General features: G+C 47.4%; 1 pseudogene; it reads left to right on the top strand.

Annotated features, from left to right (window-relative positions):
* LOC123068008 (organic cation/carnitine transporter 4-like) overlaps nt 1-23,370 on the top strand; it is a 52,723-nt pseudogene extending 29,353 nt beyond the window's left edge.
* Nucleotides 23,371-24,532: the final 1,162 nt, after the last annotated feature.

The following is a 24,532-nucleotide window of genomic DNA, read 5'->3' on the forward strand; positions in this document are numbered from 1 at the left end:
CGGCCAAAAGAAGCATGACTGGGTATATTACATGGCCAAAGGCCAACAACATAGAGCACACATGCTCGCTCGGACGACAAAAGGGGCACTTCACGGAGTAGAAGTGCCATCTGGCTCCCTTGCCACAACACACTAGTGCAGAACCGGGCTATAGCCAAGGTTCGTAAGGCCCCCCCCCCTTTAGTACCGGTTTGGCACGAACCACCACTAAAGTGCCACCACGTGGCACGAGCCGGGGCCGGGTGGCGGGATACCTTTAGTACCGGTTGGTAACACCAACCGGTACTAAATGTTTGGGCTAATTTGGTTTTATTTTTTATTTTTCCTTTAGTTTTGTGTTTTCAATTTAGAGATTGTTTTTACATTATAATGAGTTGTTAAATCATTAGGTGAAAGTACCACAGATTAATTTCAACTGGATGCACGTGCATGGATCCTGTAGCTAGCTAAGTGATCAAAGTATATATGCCATATCCATATTAATTACTTGATCACTTAATTATATTTTAGGTGAGCAAGTTTATAATATGGATATGGCATATACTTGATCACTTAGCTAGCTAGGATCCATCCAGTTGAAACTAATCTACGGTTTCTTTCATAAACGATATAATAACTCATCATCGTCATATTAATATAAAAACTATTGCATCATATATCATCACCGACAAGTTAACGGTATACTAGCTACCTAAAAATCATTATAGTCGCCATTAGCACTATTTAATCATCATAGTCATTACCGCTATCTAATCACCGCCAATACTAGCTTAAAGAAGAAACATTCACTTGTACTAGAAGGAAAGATATCATTGAGTTGAACATGGTCATGATTATAAGCGTTCATATAGACCACAAAAGCAAATCACTCTTTGAGAGATTAAGTTCAGGATGAAGAACACGTACATTAGAGGACAAGTACTAAGAGCATGCTAATCACTCATGATGCTCTCTCAGAGGTAAAATAGGAAAGAACATGTATAGCTCTCCTGATTCATCATATTGGAGCATGCAAATGTACCTGTCTCCTAATCGTGGGCGCTTCTGATTGCTGCCCCCTAGTACTTCTCTGCGATCGTGGACAATTTTGCTCCAGTCTTTCACTATTAAGCATTCCTCGCTATTAGAAATCCTGAATGCACTAAAGTGCATTACAGGATGCCTTGGCCGTAAGCTAACAATGTACATGCGACCTTTAGTCTCGATCCACTGAGGCACAACATTCATCGGGAGTCCCTGTTGAAGAACATCGTATAGTAACATACTTAGCAATGAAGTTTAGCTTAAAACATAATGTATGCAAAAGGTGCACTGAGGAAAAATAGTAAAAATCTTATCATCTTTCCTAAATAGATGTGACCGTATTTCAATATGATCACTATTGGTTGCACGTTTTGAGTACTGAGATTTTCAAATTCAGGAAAATAATTTCTCTTGACAGCATCAAGATCCTCAAGCCATGAAACATAATGACTTATCTCCTCACAGTTTAGTTCAGCCCCGGGACAGTGGAAGGTCCTGTGTACCAAGCGTTGGACATGTTTGCTTCAACGGAAATAAGCTGTCAATAGAAATTAGTTGTCAACTTTTTTTGAAAAAAACCATATCAAAGATATAATATATATGGTTGAGAAACTCACATAATGGTAGAACTGGAGGCGTCTGCACATCGACCCAAATGTCTCTATTACCTTTAATATCATCTTCGGGACTAATATCAAAGGTGATAAACATATCAGGCTCAAATGCATAAGCCTTGCATAGTGCTTGCCAAGTTTGCATTCAAAATGGGTGTAGGTTTCTTGATTGTATAATTTGACGTTGAAGGTATAACCATGCTCGGTCTTCAAGTAAACTCTCTTTACCTTTATAGTTTTGTTAGGACTGAAACCTATCTTATCCAAGACAAAAATTCTTGCATGGCAGGGGATACGCTAGTAGAATAGTGAAAATTTAAAATAATAATTCGAAGCAAATGAAGCATATATAAGTCATGCATAATTACAAAGAAAGACTTGTCGTTGTGACTTACTATATCCACTTCGAAGGTCTCATCCAGTTGATGCTGAAGCGTCTATCATGAACAAGGAATTTTTTGTCGGACAGACCGCGTTGGTCTTCGCAGTCTTCGCACATAATTAAATCGTTTTCATCGTTAGACGACGCTTCCTATGTTCATAGGTGAAACATTAAGCACTTATTAGTTATATTAATTCAACTAATTCAATTAGTTCTATTAATTCAACTAGCTAGTCCAACTAATTAATTCAACTAAGCACTTACTAAAAATATACTTAAATAAAGTATAGCTCCTAATTCAACTAATTAATTCAACTAACTAGTTCAACTAATTCAACTAATTCAACTAAACTAGTTCTATCAATTTTCTTACTAAAAATAAAGTAGCTAGTTCTATATACTAAAATTGTAATTAGATGATAAAATCTCATATACATAAATTTAATATATATTAGTTTATCTAACATTAATATAAATTCATCTATAACTAAATGTATAAAAAACTAACTCATCTAACATTATCTAATTCTTATATAATCTAACATTTATATAATCTAACATTTTAACATTAAACATTTGTGTGTGTGTGCGTTTGTGTGTACATTTGTATGTGAATATGTGTGCACAGGAGGCCGCCAGCGAGCGGCAGGGGGCCGACCGGGGCACTCAATCGATCTTACATCGGGGAAGGGGGGCATCGACGGCGACGACGGCGACGGCGGCGGCACGACGGGGGCGGCGACGACGTACGGCGACGGGGGCGGCGCACGGACAGGGGCGGAGACGACAGCGACGGGGGCGCGCGGTGCAGGGACGAGCGCGACGAAGATGAAGATGATAACTAAAATTTTTTGTAAGTGCTGGTTATATAGGGGAGGCCTTTAGTACCCGTTGGAGACAGGAACCGGTACTAAAGGTTCAATTTGGCCAGGCGAAGCGGCGGGATGCGACCCCCTTTAGTACCGGTGTGTGGCTCCACTCGGTACTAAAGACCCACCCTTTAGTACCAGTTTGGGCCATGAACCGGTACCCAAACCGGTACTAAAGGGGGTGCGCTCCCGTTCCGTGGTGCTCATTGTATAGTCCCACCTCGCCGAGCGAAGGGCAGCCGCACTGGTTTATAAACCAAACCGTGGTTGCTCATTCGAGCTCCTATATAATGCATGCCTCTGGGCCTAACTTTGCCGCGCTGCCCTGTGAACCTGCTGGGCCTTATGGGCCTGCATATGCACGCCCAAGGCCATGCAGGCCCACTGAGCAGCGCGGAAATAATTTTTTTCATATATTTTCTTCTATTTATTTGTGAGTAGTTTTTTTACTGTATTTAGAGTTTCTTATATTTAATATTAGTGTGTTTTATCATTATATTCATATTTGTAGTGATTTTTCAGTTTATTTTCTGGTGCTTTTCACATTCACGGTGATTTAGCTCTGAAAACAAATCAGTAAATGCATCGAAAATAGCAAATTATGTGAGAAAGGGTTGAAAGTTGGTGACATGGATTTGAATTCTACATCTGAACGCAAAAAATTCCGGAGTTGTACTAATTTATTAAAATATAGAATAGCCGGCGTAACAGATGAGTTTTCGTCCAAAACCCTGATACTTTGAAAGAGATTGTCTAGTTTGTACACGAAGTGCATCCAGTTTTTGCTGTAACTCTCTCTACTTTTTTGCACATGCTATGCAGGTGAAATGATGATATCTTGCCACGTTTCAACCTTTTTAGAGTTTATTTTCTGGTGCTTTTCACTTTCACGGTGATTTAGCTCTGAAAATAAATCAGTAAATGCATCGAAAATAGCAAATTATGTCAGAAAGGGTTGAAAGTTGATGATGTGGATTTGAATTCGGCATTTGAACGCAAAAAAGTACATAGTTGTACTAAGTTATTAAAATATTGAATAGCCGGTGTAACAGATTAGTTTTCGTCCGAAACTCTGATACTTCCTAAGAGATTGTCCAGTTTGTACACGAAGTGCATCCAGTTTTTGCCGTAACCCTCTCTACTTTTTTGCGCATGCTATGCGGGTGAAATGATGACACCTTGCCAACTTTCAACCTTTTCAGAGTTTATTTTCTGGTGCTTTTGACTTTAATGGTGATTTAGCTCTAAAAACAAATCAGTAAATGCATCAAAAATAGCAAAAAATGTCAGAAAGGGTTGAAACTTAATGACGTGGATTTGAATTCTGCATCTGAACGCAAAGTAAGTCCGGAGTTGTACTAAGTTATTAAAATATTGAATAACAGGTGTAACAGATGAGTTTTCGTCCGAAACTCTGATACTTCCTAAGAGATTGTCTAGTTTGTACACGAAGTGCATCCAGTTTTTGCCGTAACCCTCCCTGCTTTTTTGCACATGCTATGCGGGTGAACTGATGATACCTTGCCAAGTTTCAACCTTTTTAGAGTTTATTTTCTGGTGCTTCTCACTTTCACCGTGATTTAGCTCTGACAACAAATTAGTAAAGGCATCGAAAATAGCAAATTATGTCAGAAAGGTTTGAAAGTTGATGACGTGGATTTGAATTCTTCATTTGAACGCAAAAAAAGTCTAGACTTGTACTAAGTTATTAAAATATTGAATAGCCGGTGTAATAGATGGGTTTTCATTCGAAACCCTGATACTTCCTAAGAGATTGTCTAGTTTGTACACGAAGTGCATGCAGTTTTTGTCGTAACCCTCTCTACTTTTTTGCACATGCTATGCGGGTGAAATGATGATACCTTGCCAACTTTCAACCTTTTCCGAGTTTTTTTTCTGGTGCTTTTCACTTTCACGGTGATTTAGCTCTGAAAACAAATCAGTAAATGCATCGAAAATAGCAAATTATGTCAGAAAGGGTTGAAAGTTGATGACGTGATTTTGAATTCTGCATCTGAACGCAAAAACGTCCAGAGTTGTACTAAGTTATTAAAATATTGAATAGCCGGCGTAACAGATGAGTTTTCGTCCGAGACCCTGATACTTCCTAAGAGATAGTCCAGTTTGTACACGAAGTGTATCCAGTTTTTGTCGTAACCCTCTCTACTTTTGTGCACATGCTATGCAGGTGAAATGATGATACCTTGACAAGTTTCAACCTTATCAGAGTTCATTTTCTGGTGCTTTTCACTTTCTCGGGGATTTAGCTCTGAAAACAAATCAGTAAATGCATCTAAAATAGCACATTATGTCAGAAATGGATGAAAGTTGATGACATGGATTTTAATTATGCATCTGAACGCAAAAAAAGTCCGGAGTTGTACTAAGTTATTAAAATATTGAATAGCGGTGTAATAGATGAGTTTTCGTTCGAAACCCTGATACTTCCTAAGAGATTGTCTAGTTTGTACACGAAGTGCATCCAGTTTTTGTCGTAACCCTCTCTACTCTTTTGCACATGCTATGCGGGTGAAATGATGATACCTTGCCAATGTTCAACCTTTTCAGAGTTTATTTTCGGGTGCTTTTCACTTTCATGGTGATTTAGCTCTGAAAACAAATCAGTAAATGCATCGAAAATAGCAAATTATGTCAGAAAGGGTTGAAAGTTGATGACGTGGATTTGAATTATGCATCTGAACGCAAAAAAAGTCTGGAGTTGTACTAAGTTATTAAAATATTTAATAGCCGGTGTAACAGATGAGTTTTCGTCCGAAACCCTGATACTTTGAAAGAGATTGCCTAGTTTGTGCACGAAGTGCATCCAGTTTTTGCTGTAACTCTCTCTACTTTTTTGCACATGCTATGCGGGTGAAATGATGATACCTTGCCAAGCTTCAACCTTTTTAGAGTTTTATTTTCTGGTGCTTTTCACTTTCACGGTGATTTAGCTCTGAAAATAAATCAGTAAATGCATCGAAAATAGAAAATTATGTCAGAAAGGGTTGAAAGTTGATGACGTGGATTTGAATTCGGCATCTAAACGCAAAAAAGTCCAGAGTTGTACTAAGTTATTAAAATATTGAATAGCTGGTGTAACAGATTAGTTTTCGTCCAAAACCCTGATACTTCCTAAGAGATTGTCCAGTTTGTACATGAAGTGCATCCAGTTTTTGCCGCAACCCTCTCTACTTTCTTGCACATGCTATGCGTGTGATAAAATACATTGATCAGTACCGCCTTTCAGCCAAAATGCGCTACTTCTACTGAGAAATACATAAAAAATACATTGGTCATCAATGATCTTTTTGTATAGAACCGGCGAAGACTCCTATTGCAGCCACGGATCTTACACATAGATTTCAATGAAGGCCAAGTGATTGTGATAGTTTGAGAAGTAACATATTTAAGGTGGTAAAAACTCTGTTAGCGGAGCGAGGTGGGACTAAAAAACAGCTGCAGAATGAATCAGCTAGAAACCTCTAGTACTGGTTAGAGGCACGAATCGGTACTAAAGGTTCTCCACGAACCGGTACTAATGATCTCCACACCCCTAGCCGTTGGGACCGACACTAATGATCACATTAGTGCCGGTTTTGTTACAAACCGGGACTAATGTGCCTCACCTTAGGCCCTTTTTCTACTAGTGACATAGACCTGACAAAGACGATCTTGAGCTTGCTTCAGATTCTCAGCATCCTTGCGCCTCGCCAACGGACTCCACTGCTGCAGGAATATGTTGCATTTGTAAATTAAGTTAGCAGGGTAGGTCGGGAAGATCCTCTCGATCGCTAATTTGTTCCTAGTGAGCCAAATAGCCCAAAAGAGAGCTCTAATACAGCTCCAAAGCACTCGCTTGTGGCTTCCTTGCACGGAGTCAAGAATGGCGGCAAGATCAGAGGACGACCTCGGGTCCCAAGATGTGTTGGCTGCAGACCGGAGTGCACTCCAAGCAAAACGGGCCATCGGGCATCAGAAGGAAACGTGATTCACATCTTCGAGCACGCTAGGGATCGCACAAACGCTGGTCAACGGGCCATTTCTTTTGGCGACGTTTGCCAAGATGGGTAGCCTATTCCGAAACAGCTGCCAAAAGAACACCTTAATCTTGAGCGGAAGATGCGATTTCCACAGTCCCGTAGGTACCTGGAGGGAGGGCCCCTAACACAGTTTGCGGTAAAGGGACTTGACCAAAAACTTGCCAGATGGGGTGAGAGCCCAAGTCACCGAGTCTGCGGACGTGGACAACGACACCGGATTGACGAGCGCTAGTAGCGCCACGAGTTGCGTTTGTTCCTGTTCGCTAAGCTCACGACGGAAGTGAATCGCAAGTGGGGCCATGAACCATAGAGGCCGTGAACCAACCCAATGGTCAAGCCAAAAACGGGCCGAGCGACCATTGCCAATTGCAAACTTGGCCCAATTGCAAAAGCCGGACGGATCGCCTGTAGATCGTTCCAGAAAGGAGATCCCCTTGCTGCACCCTCGAAATTTTTTCCATTCGGGAAGTATCTGGCTCGCAACAGGTCAACCCACAAACCCGTTGCCCCTTGGGACAGCTTCCATATCCATTTGCACATAAGTGCAACGTTGAGGATTCTAGTGTTCATGATCCCGAGACCTCTCAGGTCTTTGGGACGGCACACCGCGGCCCATTTAACCATGTGATATTTACGTTTAGGCCCTGGTCCTTACCAAAAGAAACGGGACCATGGCGTGTCATTCTTGGCGTGAATGCCTTCAGCCAAGAGGAAGAGGCCCATCACAAATTGGGGCAGCGGGGATAGGCTAGAATTCGTGAGCACCAATCTCGCTGCGGAGGATAGGAATTTTCCCCTCCACGGGCAAACCCGCCCACCCACTTTGGTCTATAAGGGAGCCCACCCATCAGTCATGATGCGCTTGGCCTCTAACGGGAGACCCAAGTACGTGAACGGAAGTTTACCGACTTTGCAGTTGATAAGTTCCGCTATACGCCTGCCCTCCACTGCGTCCAAAACCATGGGCAACACTTCGCCCTTGTGGAAGTTTATTTTGAGGCCTGACATGAGTTCGAAGCTAAGTAGCAGGGCTTTGATCGTAGCCACACTATGGAGCTCAGGTTGGAACAGCAATAGAGTATCATCGGCATATTGCAAGTGAGATATTCCCCCTGGGATGAGGTGCCCCAACACCCCTTTGATGTGTCCTGCCTCCGTGGCTTTACACAGCATAGCCGCCAACGCATCCACAACAAAATTGAACAAGATCAGGGACATATGGTCGCCCTGACGCAGCCCGCGCTTGTTCCTGAATAAGTGCCCTACTTCTCCGTTTACCGAGACTGCAATTTGGCCCCCCGAGACCAATTGCATGACTCGGTGCATCCACAGAGGCGAGAAACCTCAACTGATGAGCACCTGGCGTAAGAAGTCCCAATTGACACGATCGTACGCCTTCTCGAAATCTAGTTTCAGGAGGTAGCCGGTTCGTGCGTACGCTTTAGCTTGTGTAGAATCTCTTGCAGGGCTAACGGGCCCTCTAGAATGTGTCGACCACGGATAAAAGCGGATTGTGTTCTACTAATGGTACGGTGTGCGATCGGTGTTTGACGAGTGGCACACGCTTTAGCCCAGATTTTATGAGCGCAATGGGTCTGTACTGACGAATGTTCTCTGCCCCAGACACTTTGGGAATCAGTGGAAGCACGCCGTACTTGAGCCTAGCTATGTCCATGAAGCCGCGCATGAAACCATTACATACTTCGAAACTGGGTTCGTGCAGCAGCGGCCAAAAGTGCTTGAACATCGCCAGCGGCCACCCGTCAGGACCCGGAGCCGTGTTTGATTTCACGCTGAGGAGCGCATCGCCAATCTCCTTGGGGAGAAACGCGAGTCGCAACTTGTCGTTATCGCAATCTTGGACCCTTTGGAATGGAAGCCAGGCGTCCGCACTCAAGCGTGCGCGCTGAACTTCCATGGTCCCCATCATACTAATGTAAAAGTCGTAGATGTGTTTGGATATCTCTAACTGATGCAGCTGGAGCCCCTGCTCCAACTGTAGCCTGAGAATCGAGCATTCTGATGCCTCCCGTTCGCGTACACGTGAAAATATTTAGTGTTCACGTCCCCTTTGAGCGTCCACTTGAGGCCTCCCCAACGCCTCCAATATTCCTCCTCAGAATGCAGCAACGCTTCGACATGCCCCTCCAGGGCATACCGATGAGACCACTCTTGCTCATAGAATGGAATGGTCTTGCGGCCGCCTGGGAATCGAGCAGCGCGATATCGTTGAATAGGCGCGCCCTGAGTACCTTGTCATCATGCCCCTGGTTTGCACGCCATCCTTTGAGGCACGCTCGGAGGCGGCCCCCAACCGCATTCCAAAACTCCATTGGGTCATGTTGCTGGCCTCCAAGTTGTACACATCGCCACCATCTCTCCCTAAAGATGGTGTCAAAATCCGGTACCTCAAACCACGCGGTTTCAAAGAAAAAATGCGGGCTGCGCCTAATCCTATCTTTGAATCAGGGGCACATGATCCGATTCGATCCCTGTTTCTGCAAGGAGCGAGCAGAGAGGGAACACCACTTCCCAGTCCGGAGACATGAAGACACGGTCCAAGACGGATCGCACCGGGGCTAGTTGTTTATTAGTCCAGGTATATCTAGCCCCTGTTCTGGCCACTTCCCTAAGTGCCATCTTCGCAATAATGTTTTTAAACATGGCCACCCTTGGCCAGTTTATGTTATCGTTGTTCTTATCACCACGCGAGCGTATCAGGTTGAAATCGCCACCCACCATCAGGGGGATCTGGGCAGCCGATACCGCAAGCACCTTAGCTTCGAGTTCTCCCAAGAACTCAGCCGAGCGCGAGTGGTCTGCTGGTCCGTAAACTTGCACAATCATCAGCTCACGGAGCGATGCACCCACGCGAATGTTGGCAGCAATAAAGAAGGTGCCAACCTCCCAGGTTAAAACCTCAAACGTGGCGCTACAGAAACCAAGCAGCATGCCACCAGAATGACCCATTGCCAGACTATGATGCCAGACAAAGCGCTCAAGCGGATCTACAGATAGGATATCTTGGTGTCGGAACTCGGCTTTGATCCTTTCCTGGAGCCCAATAATATCTATTGCTCCATCCCAGTAGACCTCCCCTCATGAGACTACTCCTGCATGTTCAACTGCACACCATACACCTCCCCGTCCTTGTTAGTGATGCCCAAGTTCTCCCACGCCACCGTGTCAATGGAGTCGTCCTCCATACTTGCATCAAGGTCCTTGTCGCCATCCCGCCCCGGGCCGTCGTGGTCCTTGCCGTGGTTGGGAGGTGGAGGAGGCAGGGAAGGGAGGGCATGCGTCGTGAGAGGCTCCGCAGGAAGCTCTGGATCGACAGAGATGTTGAATCCTTTGTCGTTGAACCAAATCTAGACCGCGCCCTTGAGCTTGCGTGGATTGCGGCATGCGAAACGCATACGGACCGGCCCCAGACGGACCAACGACTTCTCATCGACCAGCAGAGGTCTTCCTAGCATCATGGTGGCCGCCATGAGCCAGGCAAAGTGCCACTGCTTAGGTGGCACTCCGCCCAGTTTGACCCAAACCTCGGGCATCTCCATCCCCTTGGGCGCGTCAAGGACTGCATTGCGAATGTCGACCATGAGGTTGTTAAGGGAGAGATAAAGCTTGCCACTCCGCGTGGCCATCCTGAGCATGGCTGGATCTGGGAAGACCACCGAGTACGCACCGCCGTCGAGGAGGGAGATTTGCCAATCCAAGGAGCCCTCAAACAGATGCGGTAGCTCAACTTCTAGAATCGCCTTCGAGAGCATGCCGGATGGTGCCGTGAGCACCGCCATGTTGGCCCCCAACAGGATCTGAGGCTCATCCCTCACATCTTCTGGATATTGGAGGCAAAAGAAACCTTCGCCGGAGATGGTGTGCCCCATGGTTTTGAGGAGCAGCGGCATGCCACGAGTCGGGCATTGAGCCGAGGTGTGGCCCTCCTTGGTGCACACGACACAGAGAGGCTTGAAGGTGCATAGATTCTGGAAATGCCCTGTGCGGCCACACCTGAAACACTCCAGGCCATCAGCTTCTGCGATGGGGATCGGCTCCCCCTCCGTGCCCTTGGACGAAGACCGCACCTCATATCTGGGCGGGAGGGGCGGTTTGGAGGCCGCCGCCCCCGCAGGCTTGGATTTCTTCTTCTTTGTGAAAGGGTCGCCGACGCGGTCGCCGCCCTGGGACGCCTGCAACACCCTGCGCTTGAGCTCGAGGCCGCGCTTCTTCTACTCCTATTTCTTCTTTTTTTGCATTCCTGCTCCTTGAGCCACCATGTGGGCGGCGGCGCCGAACCGCCCTCATCGTCAACACGGTCCACCCCCTGCGCCGAGGAGCCTTGGCGCCGCGCACAGTCTTGGTCCCGAGACGGTTCTATGGGCGGCTTCTCCACCCTGCGGTCTTGCTTGGATCCCGTCGCCACCACTTCAGCGAACGAGCGCACCAGAGGAGGAGGGGGGGTGAGAGTGAGGAAACGAGCGGAGTGGCCGAAGTGCCGCACCTTCGATTTGGAGGCAGGAAAGCCTAACGAGATGTCTAGGGTTCCACGAGGCAGCCAGAGCCACTTATATGGCTGGGAGAGGCTGGAAGTGGGTTGGGCTCTCACCGGAGGGCCGGGCTGGGCCCGGTGGACAAAAGCGTCCAACTGCACCGCGGACACCACCACGGGTTAGGCCACCGCGGGCGTTGGCTCATGAGGTGGGCCGCAGCCCACCCGATCAGCCTGGCCCAGAGACGACCCGAGAGACTCGTCCCCAACCCTAGGCCGCGGAGCATCCGGATCCGCCTGCGCCGCTGTCGCCGCCGCCGGGGCAACCAGCGCCGACTAGAGCTGACCATGGTCAGGGAGCAAGAGCAGGCCAGCAACCGTGGCTTCAGGCCGCCCTCGTCCCTCCCTCACTGGAGTCGCACGGGCCCCCACGCCAGCAGGCACCGCAGCCCGCCATGGACTGCGGCCACCGGGCGCAAAAGCACGCCGTCGTCCGGCCTTGAAGGAGCCCCCGAGCTCCTCCGCGCACGACAATAAGTCGCCAACCGAGCACGCCGCACGGCCGCCCACCGCTGGCCCCACCTCTTCACACGCAGTCACCTCCTCGTCGTTGTTAGAGACCTCATCCGCTAGCGCTCAGAAACGGCTCCACGCCCATCGGTCCGCGGCCAGGGAGGAACCGCCCTACCGTCGGTGCGCCGTCGAGGCAGCCGCGGCCCCCCGCCCCCCGAGACCAGGACGCGCTCGTCGTGCCACCAGAAACTAGGGCAGCCGCGGAATCGCCGCAACCATCGCCAGAATTGCCCGCAGTGCCTGTCCGTACAGGAGCCGCTGGCATCTATCTTTCGTCCCCGACTTCGATCGATAATATCAGACCAGATTATTCTCGTTCAGTTTCAACCTGGTGAATTCACATACCAACTCAAGTATGTTATGGACTACTTAGTCACGCGAAGAACCTTGGAGAACACACCGTCTTGTTAATTACACCATCCAGCTCCTAGCACAATATACACGCCCACTGCATTATGGAATACACCATCCAATCCAACATCATGTAGGGACATGATCACATGGCCTCATGGAAGAGTAACGGCTTCACTGATTCACCGTCTTACATATTTGAACTTGATTCTTTCATGTAGATTCGCAGACGACCAAGACACACTTGAAATGCAACGGGTCCTCACAAGGAGGAGAGATTGGACACAATGAAGTTTGATAGCGAATGCTCTTGCATTCCTGACGGACGATCAATCACTATATATTGGGTTTCCCAACTAATAGGACATTAGAAACTGTCTCTACTGTCGTTGCCGGATCGATGGAGAGGAGAGAGCAAGCGAGAGAGGGATGAACACACGCGAGGAAGAAGACACTGGTGTTTTGTGCCGTCGAACTCGACAGCGTTTTTTTTCTATTATTCCTCTCTCTGAAAGTATGGGTATTACAGAGGCTAACAACTGGGCTAACTAACTCTCGATTATCTGCCAACGATCCACTTGTGCCGCGCCATCCCACGGCTGCGTTTCGTGCGCCTAACTGATCGGGAGAAAAGATCAAAGCAAAACAGAAACGGTGAGTCTGTGCATGCAGCACAACTCTGAACCTGACAACGTGCAACACCTGACAGACCAGGCATGCATCTGTTATTCTAACAGCAAGCAAAACTAACTGACGGTGAGCTTAGCTAGAGCCTACATTTCACCCCCTTAAGCTCAACGTCCTGAATCAATCTTGATCATCCCAAGCTTCTGCCGCATCTGAACGAAATTGTTGTGTCCCAATGCCTTCGTCAGTGCATCTGCAATCTGCTCCCTGGTACGAATGTGATCCACTTCCACCTGACCCTTCTCCACACAATCACGTATGTAATGATACTTGATGTCAATATGCTTGCTACGGTCATGGTGGACTGGATTTTTACTGAGAGCAATGGCAGCTTGATTGTCCACGAACAGCTTGAACTTGGCCTGCGGCGTCCCGAGCATCTCACTGATCAGACGAGAGAGCCACACACCTTGGCACGCCGCCACGGCCGCAGCGACGTACTCAGCCTCGCAAGAAGAGAGAGCCACTATCTTCTGCTTCTGCGAGCTCCAAGTGACAAGATTGTTGCCAAGGAAAAATACATTGCCGGAGGTGCTCTTCCGGTCCTCAGTGTCACCGGCATGATCACTATCTGTATAGCCAACAAGCTTCACCTCGCCGTGCCCGGCCTGATAACAACAGCCGTAGCCCAGCGTCCCTCGAATATACCTGAGAATCTGTTTCACGGCTGCCCAATGATGAGTGCTCGGGGTCTCCATGAATCTGCTTACAATTCCCACGGCATGTGCGATGTCAGGTCTTGTGTTGACGAGATAGCGAAGATTGCCTATCACACTGCGGTACAGCTTGGGATCAAACAGCTCGCCTTCATCCTCCTTCCTGAGCTTCAAACGACACTCCATTGGAGTGCTGCTACTGTTGCACTCTTCCATGCCGGCTACCTCAAGGATTTTCTCCGCATAACTCCGCTGATGAAGTGTGATTTCACCCTCTGTTTGGGATACCTGAATCCCCAAGTAGTAGCATAGTAATCCAAGGTCACTCATCTTGAAAAGCATCTTCATATGATCCTTGAACTCTCTGATTAGCCCTTTGTCCGTGCCGGTAATGACACGGTCATCCACATACACTCCAACTAGCAGAAAAGTGGACTCATCTCCACACCTGTAGACTGCATGTTCCAATGGACTTCGCTCAAACCCAAGATTGACAAGAGAATCGTGAAGCTTTGCGTACCAGGCTCTCGGCGCTTGACAGAGGCCGTAGAGCGCCTTGTGCAGCCTCAGTACACGGTGCTCTTCCCCTGGCGCAGCAAATCCGGGCGGCTGGTCAACATACACCTCCTCACTGAGATCACCATTTAGGAATGCCGACTTGACATCCATGTGGTGAACTTCCCAGCGGTGGTGCGCGGCGAGCGCGAGCAGAACGCGCACAGTCTCCAGTCTGGCCACAGGCGCAAAGGCTTCCTCATAGTCCACCCCTTGCTTCTATACGTATCCCTTCGCCACTAGACGGGCCTTGTACTTGGTGATGTTGCCAGCAGGATCCCTCTTGACTTTATAAACCCATTTCAGCCCGATGGATTTCTTACCGGCAGGCAGGTCTGACAGTTCCCAAGTCTTGTTCTCATGGATGCAACGCATCTCCTCCACCATCGCAGCCTTCCATGGTGCATCACCCAGAGCCTCTTCAACGTCGCGCGGCTCTTCAGCACTGAGAAGACAGCTCTCATGATACTCATATTCAGCATCTTCTTCTGTGGCATCCATGACGCACGACATGCGTCGATACCTGATTGGTCCGGTATCCACGTCCCGCCGGTTTTTGTCTTGTGACAGTGGAGTGGCCCACCTAATTTCAGGCGTTCTCAGAGTCTCTTCTGTATTTGGCGTGGCTGTTTCCCCCATGGGTGAAAATGGCGTCTCTCCCTGTACTGTCATCCCAATTGGTGTCGTCGAGGGCAGCGGCGTACTAGGCGAGCCACCATGAACTCCTCCGGTGTCCAGCTCCTCCACACCTGGTTCTGTGGTGTACACCACAGTGAAAACGTCTGGCATGACCTGCGCCGCGGCCGCGGTCACCGCGTCCCAGTTCCATGCTCGTCCTTCCTCGAAGAGCACATCACGAGTGACTTGTACCCTCTTTGTTTCAGGATCATAGACACGGTAGCACTTCGCCCCCTCTTCATATCCGACAAAAATCATAGGCTTGGAGCGGTCAGAGAGCTTTGTAATGCCCGGCCCCAACATCTTGACATGTACTGTGCAACCAAAAGTCCGCAAATGCTGAACCGTCGGCTTTCGCCCGTGCCACGCTTCATACGGCGTGACGCCTTCGAGGCTGCGGGTGGGAGCTCTGTTGAGCAGATACACTGCAGTTTTCACAGCCTCTCCCCAGAAATATGCAGGTACTGCCATGCTCTTCATCAGGCATCTTGCCATCTCTACCACGGACTGATTTCGCCTCTCCACCACACCATTCTGTTGGGGAGAGTAAGGCGCCGTGGTGTAGTGTTTCATGCCCCTCTCACTGCAGTACTCTTGGAATTCGGTTGAGTTGAACTCCCCTCCGCGATCGGACCTGAATGCTCGAAGTTTACAGTTACCTTCAGCTTCTGCCATGGTCTGAATCCTTTTGAAACAGGTGTGTGCCTCATCCTTAGACTTGAGCAGCTCAATCCACATATACCGGCTGTAGTCATCAACAACAAGAATGAAGTATTTGTTCCTTCTTGGTGTTGGTGGCGTGATCGGACCACACAAATCTGTATGCACTAGCTCCAGGCCATGCTCTGCTTGATATGAACTCGCCTGCGGGAAAGGAGCTCGATGCTGTTTCCCTAGTGCACAGCCATCGCAATACTGCTCGATGTGAGCTATCTCAGGCATACCTCGGACCATCCCTTTTGCAGACATGGCACGCAGCGCTCGGAAATGCAAATACCCCATTCTAGCATGCCACTTCCAAGTCTCATCATCCACTTTTGTCATCAGACACACCGGCGTGTCAATGGTCAGCATGCCGGTGTACAAACGAGTGCTTGATCGCCGGACACGAGCTAGTATGCGTTGAGCTGGGTCATGTACTGTCATCAAACCATTCTGAATCCCAATCTAACACCCACCTTCGTCCAACTGACCAACAGAGATTATGTTGCTTCGCAGGCTCGGTATGTAGTATACCTCTGTCAAGGCACGCTGCTCGCCACTCTGGCACTTGAAAACAATGGATCCCCTACCACGGATTGCTACATGTGACCCATCTCCAAATTTGACCGTGCCATGCACGCCCTCATCAAGCTTAGCAAACATGCTCTTCTCTCCTGTCATGTGACTTGTGGCACCCGTGTCAAAATACCATAGACCGTCAGGGGATGGCACGGGGATTACCTTTTCTTCATTGAGAAAAACTGCCTGTGGTGCTACTGGTTCAGCCGCTGTGCCGGGGGTGACCATGGCCATGAACAGGCCTTGCTCATGCTCGTCGCCTCCTTCGCGCACCAGATTGGCTTGTTCCTTCTTCCCTTGCTGACCGTGTTTTTCAAGATACGACCAACAATCTTTCTTCCAGTGGCCAAGTTTCCCACAGAAGTGACATTTCCCTTTCTTCATTCCGCCCGATCCACCGGATCCACCAGCGCCGCCGTTGTTGGCCGCAGGTTTGCCTCCGCCGGGGGACTTGTTCTTGGCCTGCTGCTTGTTCTTGCCGGCGCCGCCGCTGGACGACGATCCGCCACCGCCGCCCTGCTTCTCGCGGGCCAGCCACTCCTCGTGGGAGCAGAAGACGCCCAGAGGATTGCGCGCTGTCGTCGAGCTCGTAGTGGTCTTCACAGGCGGAGAGGCGGCCGACGAGCTCCTCGATGGTCATGGTTTTGAGATCAATCAGAGACTCGATCGCCATGGCCATCGGGCGGTACCGCCGCGGCACTACGCGGAGGAATTTCTGGACCGCCTTGTGCTCGATGACAGGGTCGCCGTACAGCTCCAGATCGGCGATGAGGGCCGAGAGCCGCAGCCCGAAATCTTCGACGGTCTCCCCGTCCTTGAACCTGAGGTCCTCGAACTCCCGCCGCCGGACCTGCGCCTTGGCCTAGCGGGCGCGCTCGCTGCCCATCCGCATGGTCTTGATAGTTTCCCACGCGATCTTCGCCGTGTCCTTTGCAGCCAGCACGCGAAGCATCTCCGGCGGAATGCCGGTAAGGATAATATGCAGCGCGCACCGGTCGTCATTCTCGTCGGCGGCGGCGTCGGTCACTGCGGACCAGACGCGGGCGACCTGCAACTTGACTTGCATCAACAGCGCCCACTCTTGATAATTCGTACGCGTGAGCATCGTCGACGCGCCCGTCTCCTCGCGCACGACGCGCTCAACCAGACGGAACTCGCCGCTACCGCTGCCAGTGAGGCGCGCGACAGGCGCTCCGGACGATGGTGACTGCCCCGCCGCCGCCTTTGCCGCCGCCTTCTTCTTCTTCTCGTCGTCCGACATAGCCGCAGCGGATCAGACACCGCTCGACCACCAAGGCGCAGGATCGAACACCCGAAGCTCTTGTACCAAATGTCGTCGCCGGATCGATCGAGAGGAGAGAGCAAGCGAGAGAGGGATGAACACACGCGAGGAAGAAGACACTGGTGTTTTGTGCCGTCGAACTCGACAACGTTTTTTTTTCTATTATTCCTCTCTCTGAAAGTATGGATCTTACAGAGGCTAACAACTGGGCTAACTAACTCCCGATCATCTGCCACGATCCACTTGTGCCGCGCCATCCCACTGCGTTTCGTGCGCCTAACTGATGGGGAGAAAAGATCAAAGCAAAACAGAAACGGTGAGTCTGTGCATGCAGCACAACTCTGAACCTGACAACGTGCAACACCTGACAGACCAGGCATGCATCTGTTACTCTAACAGCAAGCAAAACTAACTGACGGTGAGCTTAGCTAGAGCCTACATCAACTAACAGTCTGTCGGTGCTAGTGAGTTTTGTCACCAGAAGCTGGCATCGAAGCAAATGTTGTTGTGTAGCAAGACACGACACTGACTGGACATGCTAACATCCTTGCACTTGTATCCTTTATTTATTGGGCAGCGCTATGTGTCGGTTGTCGGATAAAGAGAAAAGGTCCGCCGTGCTACAACATGTGTAGCCTCCCTTTGTAACACGAGTGGTGTTGCTGTATTTTCTGCTGTTGGGTTTAGTCCCACATTGGTTGTGGGGAGAGACATAACACGACTTATAACGGCGGGGGTGTCCCCTCCTAACAGGCTAGTCTTTTGGGGGGAGAGGGCCCAAGGCCTGTCATAAGTCGGTGTTGCTCTTCGGTTGGGCCTGGTTGACGCATGTGGGTCGGAAACACTGGTGATAGCGGACCCGGAATTGCGTAACATCTGCAACTGAGGTTTTGTTGTAGGAAACATAGATCATGTTGCAAAAAAAATCTGTAACATAAGTTTTGTTGTAGATTTTTTTTGTGAGGATTTAACATTGCCCTGTTGCAACAAGAGCGTTGTTACAATTGCAACTGGCCCTTTGTTGCAAAAGCAAAACATCTCACCTCTAGCCCTAGGAGGGGGAGTTAGTGTGAGGATGACGCCGGCTGGTGGGACGGACATCTATTAGGGGGCTGACCTCACCGTCAAGACCGGCGGCTGGTGGCGGCTACCAGATGCAGCGCCAAGTCTAGGTACGTACCTAGTAAACACAATGTGAGTTGTTCATGGGAGATGCAAACCGGTGCTTCTTGGATCCCCTTGTTGCTAAGGTTGGCAGAGCTCGCGTGGTGCTGCAAAGGATGGTGGGTAGTGCGACAGGGCCAGCACCGGCAGCCGCACACCGTCTCGTGGTGCTATGGATGGAGAGGTTGGCGTTTGGGTGGAGATGCAGGTAAAGGGAGAAACGTAGGAAACAACGCTCGAGAGGATAAGATTTTAGGTACCTTTAGTCCCGGTTCTAGAGGGCCTTTAGTCTAAGTTCTGGAACTGGGACTAAAGGGTCGAGACTAAAGCCCAAACCTCCTTTAGTCCTGGTTCGTAAGCAAACCGGTATTAAGGAATTTTTTGGATTTTTGTTTTAAAATTTTAATTTTTTTAAATTTTTTATTTTCAAATTTCTAAATTATTTGATAATTTAATCTCGAATCATCCCTCATCACTGCTCAATTATGAACCACTGATTCCAAATCGTCTAACTTCCCGGCCGGTCACCCATCCTCTCACTACTCCAGCCTGAGCATGCTTAACTTTCAAATTCTATTCCACCTAGTTTCCAAGTATGCACTTGTTGTTTTCCTAACAATACTAAGTTGTCAATCCTATTAACCTTTAGGAGTTGAACTTGAGCATTAAGCACCATTTGAGTTTGAAACTGTTATTCTAAAAAATAATAATTAATTAGTAACACTAATATTTCTTGAATAAGTAGCTTGACCATAGTTTGACCACGGTTTGACCAGATTTGACCATAGTTTGACCACAGTTTGACCAAAATCAAAAAAACTAAATAATTATTTATTAACATTAATATTTCTTGAATAAGTAGTTTGACCATAGTTTGACCAAAAATTCAAAAAAACTGAAATTTGAGGATATCTTTTTTTTATTTCAGAATTTGAGGATTCTAAAAATTTGCAAAACAGCCTATGAAGGTCGAAATCAGATGTGGATTTTTGTGCTGATTTTTTTGATATATTATGCGGTTTTTTCGACATCGTATGCAAAAGATATGGCTGTTTTACTTTTTCATAACATTTTTTTGCAAAACATATCCAAATTTAAGTTTTTTTAATTTTTCTAACTAGTAGATGTAGTAACATAACTATATCTCAAAGGATTTTAATTTTTGAAGTTTTTATCATTTTATTTTGTTTTTTACACAACTGAAAAGGCGATTCACCGGGGTAGACTCTGAACCTTTAGTATCACACCCTTTAGACTTTGAACCGGGACAAATGCCTTCCCGATGCCTTAGCCGCTCTAACCGGGACTAATGCTCACATTAGTTCCGATTTGTGATGCAACCGAAACTAATGTGTATACTGAGTTTGGACGAAAGCCCTATTTTCTGATTGTGGGTGAGCGGCTCTCGTGCGGTGTGTGATCCCCAACAGGACGCATGGCACCCAGGACATGTTGGAGAGACAGTCCCCACCAGGACGTGTTGGGGTCATTTCTTTGCAACTTGGTATGTTGCGATGTGTTTTCTCGTGCGTGCACCATTAGATCAAATCAGATCCAACGACAAGAGAGGCGGTCGACGCTAGAGCGCGATTGGCCGGTTGAATATTGTTTCCCTTATTTATCTATCTCCACCGAATAAGATCTTGACGGCATTTTTCCTGCAACGCACTTCGGCACCACTGCCTATAATTAATATGTGAAACAAGTAATGGGTATTTTCTGTCATCCATTGGTCTTGGTTTTACTTAAATTAGCAAGTTACTTTTATGTTACACAAATAGCCACTCATTATCTCCTCAGTGGCTCATACTATGCACACGATTATTAGGGGGGACAGACGGAAAGATCAGAGGATACCAGTGATCAACGTATGCTTCTAAAAAACAAGTGATGATATCTGCTTCGCTTCCTCTACATGGATCCCAATTTTTCTTCACTAAGATTAGCCTAATTAGGAATGGTTGGGGTAAATAAGATCAGAACCCACACCTGGTTAAGTCTAACAGTTTTTTATTTGTTTTCTTGTTACTGTTTCATGAACTGATCATACTATGGCTCATTGTAGGTGCCGGTGTCTTTGGACACATGTCAGACTCTTTCCTCGGTCAGAAGGGGTCCCTCCAGGTGGTGTGTTTCCTCAATGCCGTTTTCAGCCTCCTCATAGCCCTCTCCCCCAACTATTGGGTTTATGCATCCTTCTGCCTTCTCACCGGATTTAGCGCTGGAAGTGTTTGCCTCTTCTCTTTCGTCCTTGCCACAGAGCCCATCGGGCCCTCCTACCGTGGTGGCGCGGGCATGTCCACTTGCTACTTCTTCTCGGGCGGCATCGCGGCCCTGTCTGGCATCGCCGCACTATACCAGTCCTCTTGGTGCCTCCTCTATGTTGTCACCTCACTTCCTTCTATTGCCTTCATGTTCTCAGGGCCGGTCCTGAGATTTCGGGGCCCGGGGCGAAACTAGATCCCAATCCCACCAATCCTCAGGGCCTTAAGATAAACAACGTAAAAATACGAGAAAATATGTTGAATGCCAGCCAAAGAAAATATGGGTTTTCTCTTATTAATCTCTTTCTTTACTAATATATCAATTAAGATAAACCAAATTTTGAATCACAATCTAGAAGTGGGTTCATCGGCAAGACTAGCAGAATATTGAAGTGCCTATGATCAGTGGCGAATGAAGTGGGCAGGCTTTAATAGGCTCAAGCCTGCCCTTCATCAATGCAAAATAGAAATTAGTAATTAATAGTACATGTTCCTAGTAGTATTATGGCAAATTCTAGCCTTCTTTGAACAAAAGAATTAAGACTTAATAGATTTTTCTTCACACCTTTGACTTTGAGCCTGCCCTTGATTTTCCTCCAAGATTCGCCACTGCCTATGATCACTTGCTTTGATATGTATAAATAAAGTCTTTCGTCTTATTCCTGCATTTCAACTGTGAGCATGCCATACTAAAATTTTGATAACCCCAACAATACCTATGAATAAACAGTATCTATTCCAAAGAAAAAAACAGTATATAATAAGTCAATTATAACAGGTTAGTTGCAATAGTGAAGAGGCAATGTTGTTAATCATTTATAAATTTTGATCAACCATCTTGGTAAAATCTCATAGGGGATAGACTACCTGTATAAATAGATATCAGAAACATACCTTCTCTTCTTTATAACTTGTACATTTTTTACGGGTCTTTGTAACTTGTATATGATCTCGGAGATTCAGCATGGTCGCATGGGAGGCAGCGGCGTCGTTGTCTCCGGCGGTCATGCACTGCTCCAACTCAAGCCTGTTCTAGGCGTCGGGGGCATGCACGACATGAATATCAACCGCCATGCAGGGGGTGATCTGTTCCCTCAGCGCATGGTTGTACACTAGTACTACCTCCGTCTCGGTGAATAAGTCATTCGCGCAGTTCTATGTCGACGATTTAACTATTTAAATATGTATTATATGTGACAAAAAATATATATTTAGAAACTACATCCGTGTAGAAATCTTGTGATATATTTTTCATGACATATAACACATATTTAATTCCTTAAATCGATGGCCTAGAACTACGCGAATGACTTATTCACCTAGACTGAGGTAGTACTAGTAATCTAATGGATTATAAGGAAAGAAATCAGGAGATTTTAACTACCCCTAATCGCATACAATAACTCCTATACGTGTTTCCCAATCGGGCCTTTGCTAGTAAGGAAGGAAAATAGAAATAAATGAAGGAAATGGTGGATTAAGGAAGGACATCGCAGATTATGGAAGGAAATCGTAGAAAAAGGAAAAACAAAATCAAAGACAATACGTAATAGCTCAGCATTTTGGGGCCCCTCTGGCACCGGGGGCCCGGGGCGGCCGCCCCGTTCGCCCCCCCTCAGGGCCGGGCCTGCATGTTCTTCATCCTTCCATTCATCTCCGAGTCCCCGCGTTGGTACCTTACCCGCCGTCGCACCGACGACGCAAAGCGTGTCCTGCGAGACATCGCATCCACTAACCGTAGAAGCTTCCCACACAATCTCACGCTAAAGCTCGACGATGAGGACGATATCAATAAGAAGGTTGAGCAGTCATCATCGTCGATTCTGTGATGTGTTACAATCACGGACGACTCGTGTTAGGCTCGTGCTCTCGGTGCTGATCAGCTTCCTTTGGTCAGGGGTGTACTACGGACTGAGCCTCAATGTGGTCAACATAAAAATCAACATGTACATTGGTGTCGTTGTTAATTCTCTCGCTGAGATGCCCGTGTACCTACTCACTGCCAGGCTGCTCCGGCACTTCGGCAGGAAGCCGCTCGGCATTGGCACAATGCTTCTCAGCGGTGTCTTTTGCACAACTGCCACCCTCATTGCCGATGTCAATTCCATGAGGTAATCAAAAAAATTCTTATTTCATATGTGTGGCATGATGATTTGGGGGGATTTTCTATATCTAACTGCAATTTCATGTCACTCTAGGGTGGTTAGGATGGCATGTGGGGTTATAGGGATCTTTGGGATGTCAGGGACATACAACCTGTTGATAGTATACACGTCCGAGTTGTTCCCTACGGTGGTGCGGACTGTAGCCATGGGATGCACATCACAAGCATCGCAAATGGGTGCCATACTAGCACCCATGGTGGTCTTGTTCGGGGATCGGCTGCCGTTTGCAGTGTTTGGCATGTTTGGCATCATCGGTGGGCTGCTGATGTTCTGCCTCCCAGAGACTATGGATAAGCCATTGTAAGACACCATGTTTGGGCTGGAGAAAGGGGAGGAAGCGTCTAGGAGTGAAGTGGAGGTGTCAAAGGAGATCTCCGAATTTTAATCAGTTTTGTAAGAATCGTTGGACCAAAAGATGCTACCTATGGAGACAGGTTACACGCAAGAGAGAAGTGCACTGATTTCCTCGTTTGTATTATTATTGACTGTGATAAATCTGAGGAAAATAAAATAAAAAAATTCATGTCGCTATAGATAAATGTTTTCACTTAGAATCATGCATGTGCATTGTTCATACTTTTTAAAATTCTTTAAATATCATGGTAGAGATCTCTATGAGTGGTTTTCTAATGCATAATTGTCTATTTTAAGTGTATGTAAATAGACAGTTAATTGCAAATACAGTAAATTGCATTATAGGGTATACAAAATATCTATGGTGATGACAACAAACGGACTTCATCTGTGGTGGTGCTCTCCGAATACCAGGTCTTGGATTCTAGGGTGAAAACCTAAGTCTAGCCTTTGCTGGTTGTACCTGGCAGTGGCAGTTCCGCTCCCTTGTTGAAGGCACTATCTGGAGCATAGTTGGTCCTTCTCTTCTGGGTGAAAACCCATTATCTAGCCTATGTGGTTCGATCCAGCAATAATGGTGTCCATGCACCGTTTCCTTGTTGAAGGCATGGTTGTCAGGAGAAGATTCAGAAATATTTGATAGCATGGGGCTAGCTGAAGGAATAAAACACATAGACCTTGCATCGTTGAACGATAAAAAAATAGCCAATGATTTGTGGAGGTGGCCAGCTTCCAAATAGATCTGGATAATCACTCAGACGAACAGTCCACTCATGGCCTTGTTATCATCTAGCAACAGCATCAATGATTCGCCTTGGCTGGGCATATGAAAATATGCAAGTATGGGTTGGGAAAGAGCAGGATGAATCAGCAAGAGCCAACATGAACAAATTCACTGAAATCTCACATCACATGCGTATGTATAAACAGGTCAGAGTTGAACTTGGTAGAGAACGAATTGGTTATAACCTCAAAATCATGTATATACACGAAGTTTGCTCCTTGGTGGATTCCTACACTGGCTAGATGCAGACGTAAAAGAGGAGAATCATGCTTGCTGATAAATAACACGCCGACCCAAACGGATAGAAAAATTGGCCTA

This window comes from Triticum aestivum, chromosome 3B (assembly GCF_018294505.1).
Source record: "Triticum aestivum cultivar Chinese Spring chromosome 3B, IWGSC CS RefSeq v2.1, whole genome shotgun sequence".
Lineage (NCBI taxonomy): Eukaryota > Viridiplantae > Streptophyta > Magnoliopsida > Poales > Poaceae > Triticum > Triticum aestivum.